General features: G+C 34.3%; 2 long non-coding RNA genes across 3 annotated transcripts; one reads left to right on the plus strand and one right to left on the minus strand.

Moving 5' to 3' along the window:
* Positions 1 to 274: 274 nt before the first annotated feature.
* Positions 275 to 3289, plus strand: LOC110940075. Its single transcript, XR_002592794.1, has 3 exons — positions 275 to 393; positions 1389 to 1472; positions 3111 to 3289. It is a non-coding gene; the product is annotated as an uncharacterized LOC110940075 (long non-coding RNA).
* A 4624-nt stretch (positions 3290 to 7913) lies between these two features.
* LOC118480341 lies at positions 7914 to 9297 on the minus strand. Of its 2 annotated transcripts, none has more exons than XR_004862035.1 (3): positions 9140 to 9297; positions 8707 to 8773; positions 7914 to 8390 (listed from the first exon to the last, which is right to left on the minus strand). It is a non-coding gene; the product is annotated as an uncharacterized LOC118480341 (long non-coding RNA). The 2 variants fall into 2 exon arrangements; XR_004862034.1 differs by having other exon boundaries at positions 8645 to 8773.
* Between the last annotated feature and the right edge of the window lie 3809 nt (positions 9298 to 13106).

Raw genomic sequence — 13106 nt, forward strand, 5'->3', positions numbered from 1 at the left:
AGGGGGGTAGACTTGTAACACCCCAAAACCCGAATATTTATATTCGTTAAAATGTTGTGATATGGTACCTCAAGAAATAAACAACTAGGCTAATTAACCTACTTAGATGTATGGTTAAAACTATTAAAAGATGGAATGTAATAAAATGTTTAACAAAGCAAACAAGGGAACAAACTTGAGGGACCAAAGATGAACAAGGGGGAAAGTTATGTTTTAAGTAACAAACACACCCACACAAGCACACACACATTTCGTGTGTTCTAGAACGATCAGGGGGAACTCCCCATGAACCAAACCCTAGTTCTAACATAATCATCAAATTGAGGAGTCAAATGAAGCTCAAATTCACAACCGAACATGAATTAAGGATCACCTACTCAAGGGGATCATGAGGTATGTCTCAAAATTTAGATTTATGAAGTTGTATGAAGTGGGTTATGTCTTAATCCGTGAATTGGTACGAAATTGTTCATGTATAGGTGTTAGAATCACCATATAGAACATGAATTATGCATGATTTAGCTTAATTTGATGTTTAAAGGTGAAACCCAATTGTTGGGGTGAAGATGATAGCATGGATATCTCATCTAGGTCTAAATCTTGTTCAAAAATTTATGTATCATGTTATGTATGATGGATTCTTGTTAGAAGGATTGGAAGAAATGTGATAATTGTAGGTTTGATGGTTATGCATGTATGATTTGTGTTGACTAGAAGGAAGAAATTGATGAATTGTGTATGAGATTAGAATGATATGCATGAACTAGTTGTACACTATGCTTACAAGGTAGTACATATATCAAAAGCATGAAGAAACTATGAAGAACTTAAGATTAGATCACTTGTAAGTGATTAGAAAAATAGTCATGAAGTGGGTTTTGATGATATGATGAAAATGATAATATGTTCATATTATTGATGTTTGATTTTAAATACCACATGTTGATTAGTAGAAGGATTTGATGCACTATGTATGAAATTAGAAGATTGTGCATGAATTAGTTGTGTGTTATGCTTAAAAGGTGGTACGCACACCAATCGTATGATAAAATGTATATAGTGTCGTCCGTATAGTCTATCATGATGATACGGGTATAAAATGATAAGTCGAAAGTTAAATAAGATGAATTGTTGACTTTCTGGAAGTCAACTACGAACAAGAAGCATAATTTAACTTCTTGTTGTGAAGGTAAGATATTAGGAAGTCGTACGTTACATGTTACATCAATACACGTTATATGTAATGACATGATGAACTACATGAGGGCAAACGGATATGGATATGACTATATGGGTTATGCTTGTTAGAAACGACTAATGATATGATCGTCAACATGTACAAATGAATATGCTAATAAGAATGTGATTTCGATGACATGGAAGTATAGGAATCATATCGAGACGGAATCAAGCACGTATGGATAATGGGTCAAGAAGTGGCGAGGAAACGAATATGAACACGGATGCATGAGGTAAGTGATTCCGTAATCACTTCTTAGTTGTTTATGTAAAGTTATATGCAATTTAATTAAATAGGGTAATTGAAGTCAAATAGAAATGAATGGTATGATATCGATGAAGTATTAAACGGATCTTAGTTTTGATCCGAGCAAGTTATGTGTGAATAAGATTTGTAGTTAAGTAGTAGGATCGGTTACTTATGCAAGGAAATCTTTTGTTGTTAAGGATAGCGTAAAGTTGACAAAAACGCCCTTGATAGGTATATCGGGCAAACGACCTTAAAAGTTGTTTGGAAATGAGCTATTCGATTAAAGTAATGTCTTTGTCAAGTATGAAAGCGAAGTATAGGGTTTTGTATGTCATAGACCAATTAATGCGCAATTACCCATAACGGGTCAAAATAAGCCTTTGAGCGAGAACGGGTTAAGAGAACACTAGACATCCGAGAAATCAATCTTTTATGATAGGCGTCAATGAAATTATTAAGTTCATATGAGATTGAGGTCAAATAAACAGATTATGTTGATAAATGCACGAACGGGTCAAATAATTAGAAGATAATAATAAGCCGAATGCATGTAAGTTAAGAATTTCCTTAATCCGGATGTGGGATTTTAAGTTCTTATGATAGAATGTGAATTTACAAGCATGTAGGAAGAAACGGGAGGTTAAACGGGTAAACGGGTTGAAAGTTATGCGAGTTTTAGTTTATGCGAACGACGAAACAACACAGCAGGAAAATGAATAAACGAGGAGCCGTCGCCGACGCCCAGAAGGGCCGTCGCCGACGGCATGTGGGAATTGGATTTTGGCCGACGGCCTAGTTTTCTGTCTACGGGGCTTTAGGACGACGGAGGTGCGTCGCCGACGGCCAATATGGGCGTCGGCGACGGTGCCCAGAGTTTATGTTTTCTGTTTTCTTCCATATGTGAACCCGGTTGATCCAGTTCGTGTCCCGGCGCTCCGTTAAGCTCCCGAATGGACCGAAATCAAGTTTCTGATGCATTTTTTTGATAAAGGAAAGGTATGTATGAGTGTATGCTTGTATGTAAAGATGTAGGAGAGGTATGTACGTATGTATAAAAATATGTATGATCGTATGCATGTATGTAAAGATGTAGGAGAGGTATGTACGTATGTAGCTGTGCATGTATGTATGTATAAAGGTATGTACGAGTGTATGCATGTATGTAAAGATGTTGGAAAGGTATGTACGCATGTAGATGTGTAGATACGTATGTAGATGTGTATGTACGTATGTATAAAGATATGTATGAGGGCATGCACGTATGTAAAGATGCAAGAAAGGTAGGTACGTATGTAGTTGTGTAGGTATGTATGTGTAAAGACATGTGTGAGTGTATGCATAAATATAAAGTTATAGGAAAGATATGTATGTATGTAGATGTGAATGTATGTTTGTATGTAAGTACGTATGTAAGTATGATTTAGACACGTTGAGTGTTAACGTTTTTAATGGTGTACCTTGAAAATGAAAAGTAATGCAGGTACATTACTAAAGCCTCATCAGGATATGGATACGCAGATGAAATGCTTAAAGTTTGTTAAAGAACGAAATGGGAAGTGTACATGAATGAGCTTGTTTATATAACGTGTGCTAATGTTTCGAATGTATGTGGTGAATGCAGGTTGTGTGGATAACGGGCGATTATAACAAGGATTAGAGATCGAAGATCGAGTCACAAGATAGATTGTACGGGGACGTTGAATGTAAAATGTAGCAATCATAAGCTATGTTTTTAATTAGTAAATAAGAGGATGACGGATTTATGAATAAGAGCTATGTTAAAGTTAAAGTTTAAATAAGTTGAGGTATTTATAAAGAAAGAAATTTTATGGTTTGTGTTTTTCCGCTGCGACTTTTATCATGTACGATTTAGGGTCTAACAGAAATCAAGTGTGGTCTATAACAGATGTCCGCCCCCGGTCGAAAATGGATATTCACCTCGAAATCCAAATTCTGAAAGAGTCAATAAGGCAATCAATTTATAATGGGAGTCTGGGCCGTCGGATAACTTGCCAGAAAATATTGATATTACGTATACGTCATCAGACACTGATCATGAATCAAAGTTGATAAAAAGTGTGGTCGATCAGGTGTTAGATAAAGATGACAGTGAGGAGTCAAATCCGGAGTCCAAAACAGAGTCAAAGTCTGGGTCAAATACGTCAAATCCGACAAATAAAAAGGACAAACGGGTTTATGATAAAGAGTTTTTACTTTCAAAATCTAATTTGAATGATGAATCGATCAAAGTGGCATATACTTTGAAAGGTTCTGACAAATTATATTCGAATGAAAGTTTTCCAATAAGAAGTGTCAGACTTGAAATGATTCAAAAGGTTTTCAAAATAACAGAAATTAATATTTCTGAAATAAAAGATTTAAATCTTAATGGAAAACCTAAACAATACACTTCAAGAGATCAACAACGAATTAACAAGAAAATGGGTTACAATTGTGGTTACGGTTTTCGTCAAAAACCAAACCATAATCGTAATTTCAAAAAGAAAGGTCTTCGTTTTGTCCCACCGAAAAACTATAAAAATGAAAAAATGTATAATTCAAAAACTATGTTTGTTTCAGGGAAAACGTCAGAAGCTGAAAAAGAACAATCATTCAGAAGACAGACAAATCATGAATTCCTTGCCAAGAAGCAAGAGGAATTGAAGAAGAATGAAGTTCCGAAGAGAATTGAAAAGAGAACATGTTTTCAATGCAAAATTGCTGGTCATGTGGCAAAGGATTGTCCGAAGACATTCAAGCCAAAACAAGAAGTCTCTGGGAAAATGAAAGAAAAAGTTGTTGAAAAGACTGAACTGTCAACCCGGAAGTTTACTGGCTTTGAAAATTCAACTTTTGAAAAAGGAGAATGTTCAAAGAGTGCTTCAAAAAGGAAAGAAAATGTGCTAAATCAGAAATGGATTGTGAAAGGTTCAGGTAATAGTTCTGGTGATGAATCTGATTCCATAAAATCAGAGGAGCCACGTGTTGAGAAAAAGGTTGAAAAGAAAGTTCTGATAGTGGACGATGTGAATTTTCCGTCACTGAAGGCTAAAAATTACAAATCCAAAATCGGAAAAGTTGAAATATCAAATCAAATTTATTTTGATAAGAAGAAATTTGATGTTGAAAAAACTTTCAACGGAAATGTAAAACGTATCTTTGGAAAAATGGTCAATGGTAAGGCCAAAAGCATCGAAGAGTTTTATGCTTCCAAAGGACGTGTTTACAAGCCTGTTGAAAGAAAAGATGAAGAAGATGTCATTACACCCAAGGAAGGTCAGGCTTGGGGGGATATATTTTTCAAAGAATAAAAACCTGACTTGCCGGAGATCCCAAGTTGGTATCGTGGATCATGAATCGGCATCCTTCTAATCTGTGTTTGAGGTTTTGCAGGACTTGCCGGAACTCCCAGGTTTGTAAGCGAGGAGTAGGAATCGGCACTTTGAGAATTCAACCAAAAGATGGTAATTGGTTGAAAAACAGGTTTGAAAAGCTTAATTGCTAAACCTACAAGTAGTTGTATGTTTGTGGTTGATATAAGTGGTTCAGAATGAGATTCAATTGATTTTATAAGTGGTTAAATCAAGGTCATTAATTTGAACTTGAGTTAACTATTATTCAGAAGATTGGTAAAACAATATGATGATTGGATCCCCAATTTTACATGTGGTAAAACAACTAAACTTATTTTCCGGAAAAACCATTCTGATTAAAACAAACTTGAGTGTTTTGAAATCATTATGGGAAAATAGTTTGTTGTGGGGGGGGGGGAGTTCTGATTGTTTAAGCCAAACGGATGGAGAATTGAAGTGTTTCGATATCAGTTGTCATGTTCTGTACAGTTTGTTGTCAATTTTCTTTAGATGTATTTGAATTTTAGGGGAGTAAGAATTTTTAGAAAATCCAAAAACATCAGAAAATTTGAAAAAGACAAAAACATGATAAAACTGAAAAATGAGTTTTGCTGCATAAAAGAGGAAATGATAGTACATCAGTGAACTATCACAGCACGCTAAAGAATTGTAAAGCCAAAATGTGATAAACAATCTTACTGCGGATGTGTCAGTAGATTTTCACACATTTAGTAAATTGAAACGAGATATAAACCTAAGCAAGTTTGAATGAAGCTTAATTCGTGGGTAACTATTCTTGGATATATGGGTAACCCCCGAAATCTTGTTTGAAAGGTCCCGTATTCTGAGATACTAGGTCTTTATACTCAGTGATATCTGGGGTATTATTCCGGGACTTCTGCTGTATGGAAATACTGACCTAATCCCCGAATAATACTTTCTGCAAAAAGCTTTGAAATACAAGCTCGCCCTCAGCAATCTAATTAAACAATAAAATTGATAATCTTTGCTGTTGTAATAAAAGATCCTCTAAAGGGGACCCACCAAAAGTCGAGCCGTCATCTCTCTGCTGAACGGAAGTTCTGACCTGAGCTCTCACGGTTTCGCATCTACCCCTTTACAGATATCATCTGTGGTATACTCACCTGTAAGACTGAATATTTGGGATCTGGATACGGGAGTATATTCAAGTGGAGTGATACACAATTAAGTTTTAGTTTCTAAAACATTAATATCGTATCTCGAATCAATTGAAGTTTGTGTGAAAATTTAAGTGGACAAACATACTGACAATCTAGGTAAATTGTTTAGAACTTAATATGTTAAAGCTTAACGGTGTTAGTGATATGTATCATAACTGATATGATCCTCTTGCACAAACTCACAAAAATATTGTCTGTAAATAGTTATTTTCTGCATTTTTACTTTCATTCAGAAAATTCAAAAAGATTTTTGGTGTGTTTTAGCATAAATTTTGAAAAAGTCAAAAAGAGTTTCGACAACTGGTGTTGAAATGCTGATTTTCGAAATTCAAAGTGCTAAACTTGAAGAACTGGTTTGGGAGAGTGTATGTGAAGATGGTAAATTTGTTTGAAAAGAGCTAGTAATTGATTCTGAATGAAAAATCATTATTATAAGCTTATCAACATAGTTTCTGAATTGTTGGAAAGTTTTAATCTTTGAAGAAACTTATGGTTAGGTAGAGATTGTGCAGGCTTTGAGCCAGGTGACAATTATGTGATGAAGTGCCAGGTTACGATCTGGAACCTGATGAAGTTGTGAATTCCAGACTACGATCCCAGCTGTGTGAGAGGGGGAGTCTGAAGACACCGTATCAACATTCAAGAGAGAAGAGTTTGTTGATGTTTAAGATAGAGAACGAGGATTCTTGGAACGACAGATATTTCAGAGGCAGATTGACGACTGATGAAGATTGTAGATTGACATGTGCGAAGACTCTATGAAGACTCCGTCAACATCCGAGGGGGAGTCTGTTGGTGCACTTACGTCTGTCGACTACGTCTTACATCGAGTCTTAGAGATAAAGAGATCAGACATGGCACGGAATCCTAGAAATAGACATTTGTAATAGGTCCGCTTTTATGTACATTCCTAGGTCCGCTTATGTGTCAAGTAGTAATCAGGTTCGCTCATAGGGTAAGTTGTTGGTCCGCTCGTATGTACGTTATAGATCCGCTTATATGAGCATGTTCATATAAGCGGACCACATTGTCTATATATATGGGGACCTTTGGAGCGAACCTAGAACACATAGTTGAAGGTGTTTTTGTTCCGGTATGCTGCCGAAATGCTGTCAGACCTTGTAGTTGTGTTCAAAATAATATTTCGTCACTATTACTATCAAGTTTTTGACAACCACATATGGTCTTTTTCTCATAAATTATACTTAATCACTACCATTAATCAACAATTAGAAGCCAGCTCTACATACTCAACATAAGGACAACATAAAATCACTAAACAAAATCTTGTTTTAACCTAAAACGATATAACACATGTATATTTTAACATATCAATAGCTGATTATATTAATTTAAATATCATTTTTTACCTCATCAAGGTAATGATGGAAGCACCGGATAAAGCAATGGCGAAAAAACGCGTTCTTTACCATAATAATATATACCCTTGAAAACACCGGATAAACCACTGTTTGCACAAAGATAAATTCCAGTTCACTTCCCACAGAAATCATTTTATGTGATCATAACCATTGAAAACAACCTTCATACCACCTGCTTCAACTAAAGTAATAAAATTTACTTGTCCATAAGACTTGACCATTAATCGACTCCATGAACTTCAAGATTTTAATTCCCAAGACCATCAATAACATCTACTTGAGGAGGATTAGACTAAGACAACGAAAGTTACTTTATGTATTATTATTATTATTTACTAAACAATCAATTTGACAGTACAATCATAAAAACATATAAAAAAATTGAACACCACATAATGGGTGGAACAAAGATAAATACATACTGTTACACAAATAGAAATGCAGTAAGATTTATAATAGTAATAATAATAATGTATAATTAGAAGCGAAGAAGAACAGATGTAACCTAACATGTCAAGGACATGCAACGCGCTACCTCTTATGAACGAAAGGTAACATGTTGTATTATAATTAACCCGTTACAAAATGCAAGATGGTTGACCGATTATCAACAAATTACAGTTTGTAATGGCATGCTTATTTAAGCTGTAATCTGATCTGTTTGACCTGTAATTTGACTTGTAATCTGACCCGTTAGTCCGTTACCAAACCCAAGCAGCAATTTTACCGATAAAAACAACCTGCTATAACAAAATGGTTGTCACAAAATGTCTAGTTAGCAATTAGAATTTGTTCCAAAATAAAACAACGGTTGCTACCACACTAAAAACAATAAAAAGAGCAGACCAGCACAAATAATAAATACAAAATATGTAGTTACGAGTATGTTGTTTACCAGAGATACGAATAATAACAATCTTTGTGACTTCCACATGGTGGCTCATGTCTCTACCAGTGTAGGAACCTATGAATGAGATTATGTTTAATGGGTTAGACACAACTTTAAAGCAAGATATACACTTGAAAATAAAAACTCATTCATTACATCAACAAAAGTTAGATATATAGAGTTAAATGCACGCTTATACGGAATCCTCATGTGTTATGTAAATCCAAATAAACTGAGTTCAATCAACACACTTCTTAACTGTCTGAAATAATCAAGGAATACAAAACTATAAACTACAAAAAAGGTTAGTCCGTAATGATCTGATATACCGTTCTGAAACGCTGAGGACATGACCCATCTACTAATCATAAGATTTACTTCCAATAAATACCTTCTTGATCACTCTAAAGTGCTGCTGCTTGCGCGTTCATTATGTTGTTTGTCAATGTCTAAACCACCTTCATTAAAACAATAAGAATTAGATGTTTTCAAGCTTTTTCTGTAGTTACCTTCAAATTCAAAACCAAAATAATTCATATCACCATTATAATCATACGAAAAAATAATTCATATCACCATTATTTCAACAAACTATGCATGATGACTTGTACGGTACAAGTAACCTACACAGTTGACAAATCTCTGACCAAACAACTCATCGAGATTCACATACTCTTCATCATGTTCACCATAAAAAATCATAAAATAAAACCACGAATATCAATCCATTGGCATAAAAATACAGATTCAACAGTACACACATATATATGTATATTAAACCTAGAAATCAGAAAGTAAAAAATAAAAAAGCGATCGGAAAATACCTCGATTGATAGGGCGAGAAGCAGCGGTTGTGTGATCGGAAAATACCTCGAATTTCTCCGGCAATCTCACTTTACAATCGCCTCCGGTGTACAATGACTGGCGATTAAATGGAAGCTTAGATGTTTAGAATAATAATAAAGGTGTTTTTAGAGAGAGAGAGAAAATGGTGAATGATTGAAGAAGAGGTATATATATATATATATATATATATATATATATATATATATATATATATATATATAAATGTATATATGATTTGAATTTTGAATCTGGAGCCAAAATTTTGAATTTGGGCAGAGGTTTAAGGCAGAGGTTTGAATTTTATATAGATTGAATTGATGGCAGAGGTTTGCCCTTTTGTATATGTGGGCAGACCTTTGAAAAGCTGATTGTGGGGCCAGACTTTGAATTTTAAAATGTTTTATATATTAACCTTTATGATGTCACTAAGCTCCCTCTATGGCTACCATCTCATCGTTAATGACATAAAAAAAACCTTGTTGGACAGCCTCTATGGCTGCCAACTAAGCTTTTCTTATATCATTGTAGTTTCTTCTTTCATAGTAAAGATAGATATGTATTAAAATCAAATTATCTAGATAGCCACTTATTTAAATCATGAAATAAAGAGATTTTTATTAACTTAGTGTTTCTAGCAATATACCTCAAGTTAAACATATATTAGACTTGGCCTATCATTTCAAGTTAAGCAATTCATTCTTCATTCATACATTTTAAATTGGTATTAAAGCATGATATAAAAAAATATACCAAATAATAATTCTAAAGTTCAATTATGGCTTACACATTTACACCAAAGTCCAAACTCCAAAATGATCAACGTTCGAAACTTTGATTCCGACTTCAGTCAATGATGGGCCGGACTGGGGCGGTGGCGCCCCGAATTCCGATCAGTTTTTTTCTTGACTCTTGGCCTCTTGCAGTCTTGGCGAACAAGAAGAGTGGAAGTCGTCACTGTCGTTAGTCTAATATTTGTGGATCAATTAGGTTGGCTATTCAATAATCAATTAAGTTCAAACTTTAGGGATCAATTAAGTTCAAAACTCTGACGTAGCGTGGGCCCGGTTAAGACAATATAGTCTGGCCATAGTGGGGTTAGGGCTCTCTGTTTGGGAGGGTGTAAGATCTCTCTCTCAACTGTTAAAGATTCTCGCTATTCAAAAAAAAAAAAAATAAGTTCAAACTTTAGGGCCTTAGGAAATAGGATAATACGTTGGGCACTTGGGCCTTGCAGGTTATCTCCATGGTCACTCGGGCCTTTACTCATGGCACTTGAGATAGATTGATGAAATTAGAAAAAAAAAATACACTTACTTGATGGGCCTTACGGTGGGCTCAGGCCCACTATACAACAAACGTGGCTAAGCCAGTGATTACTATTAATTAACTCTATAACATTTTAGAATTATATTATTTTAAATATCGAAATTACAAATATGCTCTTATTTATAATTTTGGGGCCAAATCAATTTACGATTTTGTCTCGCTTTAAAATAACGATTTTGCCATTAGTTTAAAATTACACTTTTACCTCCGGTTCATATTAAAAATTATGCGTTTGCCCTCAGTGAAAAATTACACTTTTGCCCTCGGTTTAAAATGATTATTTCGCCCCGTTTAAATTCACAATTTTGCAATTAGTTTTGTTTTCTTCCTCTCAGGTTAGGTACAATTTTGCCTTTAGTTTAAATTTACATTTTTGTTATCGGTTTTGTTTGCTTTACCAGTCAAATTACGATTTTGCACCGCTTTAAAATTATGATTTTGCCGTCAGTTTAAAATTACGTTTTAACCTCCGGTTCAAAAAAATTATGCATTTGCCCCCAGTGAAAAATTACAATTTTGCCCTCGGTTCAAATTTATGATCTTGTCCCGTTTAAATTTACAGTTTTGCCATTAGTTTTATTTTCTTCCTCACAGGTAAATTACGATTTTGCCCTCAATTTAAATTTACATTTTTGTCATCGGTTTTGTTTGCTTTCCCAGTCAAATTACGATTTTTCCCCCAGTGTATAAGTACAGACACAAGATGGGGGCATAGTGCGAGGCAACTGCCTGGAACTCCCCCATTGGCCCAACCAATTTACGATTTTATCCCCGCTTTAAAATTACGATTTTTCCATCAGTTCAAAATTACGTTTTTACACCCAGATCAAAATTAAATAATGCTTTTACCCACAACTAAAAATTACAAAATTTTGCCATCCGTTTAAATTTACAGTTTTGCAATTAGTTTTGTTTTTCTCCTTCTAGCCAAATTACGATTTTCCTCTCACTTTAAATTTACATTTTTGCCATCGTTTTTCTTTGCTTTGTTGTTTCTTCTCTTTTTTTGTCCTTTTCCGCTTTATGTATGTATTATAGTTATTTTTGCGCGAAACTATTATAAAAAACTTTCGCAATTCAGTTGGTTGTATGAACATTCAAATATAGTGAGTGTCTCGGGTTCGAAGCCTTTGATGGGAAAGAAAAATCTTTATTACCTGCTGCTAAATAAAAGTTTGAGTATCTATTATTCTTAATAATATTTTCCATGATTAATTCATTCTTCTTTTTTCACTTTTACGTTGTTTTCTCTGCTTCTAAATTTGTAATTTTTCTAACCAACCGGTATGGTATCGGTATTTACGGGTAAAACGCCGGTAAATAACAAACTGAATGGGTATCGTGCTTATCCCGTTACAAAGCAAAACGAATCGATAACGTTCGAATTCCCCGCCGCGCAGCGGGGAACTTTCACTAGTTGTAGTAACATGTACCAGTCACCTTTTTAAACGAATTTTAGTTGAGGAAAATTGAATTTTAATAATCTCTTGTTGGTCAATATTAAACCCATTTTTTAATATTATCATTGACAGTCTAATCTTTTAGTTTTTTTTTCAAGGCATTTTCGTTAAAAAATTTAATGAAGTTAAGTTTTTTTTTCCTGAATTTCAAACTAATGTTTTAGGCCTTTTGATCAGAATGAGGATACAAGTCGATTGACATAAAACTTACCTTGAAACGGTGCTCCAAACGGCTTGATTTTTGTTAATTGGAAGATTAAAAACCCGAATTGAAGCACCGTTCTCGTCATTTGGAGCACCATTTCGAGGTAAATTTTACATCAATCGACTAGTGTTCTCGTTCTAATCAAAAGCTCTACAACAGTAGTTTGAAATTAGGAAAAAAAAACTTTTTAACAAAGGAAAAATATTTAAGGTGAGACTGCCAGTAACAATATTCAAAAGTAGGTCCAATATTGGTCAACTACTTCTAGATGAGATTATTAAAATCCAATTTCCGTTTAGTTAAAACTCAATAAGATATAAAAGCGTACATGCAACAATTTATTTTTGTTATGCAGTGAAATAAAAACTCAGTAAGATATAATAACGTACATACAACAATATCTTCTTTTTGTTACTTAGTGAACTAAATATAACTTAAAAACTTCGACAAGTGTACAACATACTAGTTTTATGTCGACCCACGTTGCGGGACGTTAGCCAGAATATATCTCAATCAATTAAAAAACACTATCATAGTTTTGCTAGAAAAAAAAAGCTAAAACGATAGCAAGACTGTAATTTTGAGCTTGGGCAAAACTGAATTTATCAGGACCAATGAGCGAGTGCTAGACAGCTACCTGCCACGAATAAAAATTACATCAAGTTAACCAGTTAAAAAACACTTCCATAGTTTTTGCAAAAAAAAAAAAAAAGATGGCAAGACTGTAATTTTGAACTAGGGCAAAATCGTAATTTTGAATTGGGTGTAAAATTGTAATTTTTAACAGGGGACATATTCGTATTTTTAAAATAGGGGTAAAATCGTATTTTGTTCGGGCTAATAGGAGTGCCGGGGAGCAGCTTGACACTATTTCTTAGCATGGAAATTGTAGTGGTAATTTTTAACAAGGGGCATATTCGTAATTTCAAAGTAAAGGTAAAATCGTATTTTGTT

This window comes from Helianthus annuus, chromosome 1 (assembly GCF_002127325.2).
Source record: "Helianthus annuus cultivar XRQ/B chromosome 1, HanXRQr2.0-SUNRISE, whole genome shotgun sequence".
Classification (NCBI taxonomy): Eukaryota; Viridiplantae; Streptophyta; class Magnoliopsida; order Asterales; family Asteraceae; genus Helianthus; species Helianthus annuus.